This window comes from Rhea americana, unplaced genomic scaffold, assembly GCF_003343005.1.
Source record: "Rhea americana isolate MKP2758 unplaced genomic scaffold, rheAme1 scaffold_106, whole genome shotgun sequence".
In the NCBI taxonomy this organism is placed as follows: domain Eukaryota; kingdom Metazoa; phylum Chordata; class Aves; order Rheiformes; family Rheidae; genus Rhea; species Rhea americana.
This window is the reverse complement of record NW_028185106.1, coordinates 2,143,002-2,145,194: the sequence shown is the minus strand read 5'-3', so window position 1 is coordinate 2,145,194 and position 2,193 is coordinate 2,143,002. Positions and strand designations below refer to the sequence as shown.

The 2,193-nt window shown below is 60.5% G+C and overlaps 1 protein-coding gene across 1 annotated transcript in view; it reads right to left on the bottom strand.

Annotated features, from left to right (window-relative positions):
* PITX2 (paired like homeodomain 2) overlaps nt 1–2,193 on the bottom strand; it is a 10,582-nt gene that overhangs the window by 4,631 nt on the left and 3,758 nt on the right. The window lies entirely within an intron of this gene.

The following is a 2,193-nucleotide window of genomic DNA, read 5'->3' as shown; positions in this document are numbered from 1 at the left end:
AGCTCTCGCCGCCGCGGCTCTTCGCCCGTCCTTCCGGGCGGCTTCCGGGCCACGGGGCGCAGCAGCCCTTTCCCCACCGCCTGCCACATCTGACTAATTTATTTGTCGCTGCGCGCCGACCCCCGCTCGCGGCCGGGACCCCGTCCCTCACCGGGGCCCGGGGCTCCGCACCGCGGCCCAGCACCGTTCGCCGGGGCCACGAAAACCATTTCCAGGCGCAAACGAGACCCGCCGACGCCTCGCACAGTGCCGGCGGTGGCCCGGGAGCGCGCAGGCACCTCGCGCGTGGGCGCGGAACCAAATCCCCCCCGCCGGGCACACAGGGGCAAGATTTAACCCCTAATCCCGGGAGCGAGTGCGCGCACGGCCGTGCCAAGGCTCTTCAGCCGGCACGCCCGCACCTCCGCGCCCGCGCAGCCCCCTGCCGCGGCTGCGCTGCCGCCCGCGCGCCGGCCTGGCGCGGCCCACGGGCGCGCAGGAGGAGCGAGAAGGGGGGACGGGGCGCATTTCCAGCGGATCTAATACGGGGGCCGAGCATCTCCAAGGGCCAAGGAGCCCGACCCCCACGCCGACCCCCGCGCCGGGCCGCCCGGCTCCCGGCTAAGGGTGCGGAGCCCCTCGCTGCAGACGCGCGCGCAGATTTGCGCCTGGAGCGCAGAATCGCTCTGCGCAGGCACGGGCATTTTGTAAGCAAAAGTTACAGCAGCTCGCCGCAGGGCTGGCCCGCCAGCCCCAAATCGCAGCGCCCAAACTTTCCTGTATCCCCTTGCCTTCCCCCACTCCCGCACAGGTCCCTCTCGCTAGCCGATGCGCTCTTCGCAGATACCTATCATCGTCTCTCGCAATCTTACTTATCGCTAAATTATACATATTACCTTCGCTGCCTGTTAGTAAAGAAGGTTAAATTAATTTACATTCTGCTCATTAACTGGTGTTTAAATGACGTGTTTTTATCCCTGAGATTTGGCAAAGAATCTCTTTCCTCAGACCCCACAGCGTTTCGATGGAGACAATGCTCTTACATTTGTAGTGGATTTTAATCTGATAAGACTCTAATTTGCTTAAGTCTTTTAAATAGGGGGTTTAAAATGATTCTAGCCGTTTTCTTATTGAATTTCCTCTAATTCCCCCAAGATCATAAAGTATATGTGTAAAGTAAATATTTCCTCCCTTTGCACCGGCAGCAGATGACCTATAACTGAGTCAATATGAATCCAGCTCCATTCCGCACAATTTGTTTACTAATCACATCCCCGTTTCTTCTTAACCTCGCGCTCCGACCTGGTCTCGCAGCCGCCCGCGCCCCAGGCCTGCGCGGGCGCGGAGCGGCGCGCTCCCATGGAGGGCGCCGGAGAGGGCCCGGCCCCGCGCAGCCCCGCCGGCCGCGGTGCAACGAGCCCGCAAACGCCCCGCGCGTTTTTAATAGGGCGAGCGGAGGGCTGCGCGCCTCGGCCGCGGAACACAGAAACAGAGCCCTCCCTCATCTTTCGTGCAGCAGCCCCCCCCTTTTTTCTGTCGTTTTGGAGATTTTTTCGTTCGTTTTTGTTTGTTTTTGTTTTCGTTATATATTTTTTAGTTCATTTGAGAAATGGCTTCTCTCGCCCTGCCTCCAAACGACCAGCTCCAAACGAGCGGTTGGCAAGGCGGAAAGCGCTTCTTACGCGCTCAGCCGCGGGCCCCCCGGCCCGGGGACCCGCCCCTGCTGCTCCCCCCGCCGGCCGGCTCCCCGGGCGAAAGGGTGCCGGCATTTCCTTACACCCCACCACCGCCGGCAGGAGGGCAGCTACCACGCAGCCGTGCTTGTCATGGCGCCCATAAATCACATAAATCCCCAAATACCCACCTATAATCTCAGATGAAGCTTTTATTTCCCGAGCGAAATAATATTTTAAAAGCTGTCAACCGACCAGAAAACAACCTAATTGTAGTCACCCGAGTAATATATTAGCGGCAAAGGTTTCAATTAAAATGTCAAGAGCGTTTTTTTTTCATTTTCTGCTGGAAGCCCCCATCTCTTTCGGGGCCGGGTCGCGGCAGGGGGGCGCCCCGTGCTGCCGCCCGCTCCGCTGCGCGCCCGCTGCGCGGGGCCGCCGCCCGCAAACGCCCGTTCGGGGAACGGAAGCGGGGCACCTGCCAGCTGCAAATACCCAAACAGTGGGGATTTGGAGACGATTCCTCCCCTTCTCCCCCCCC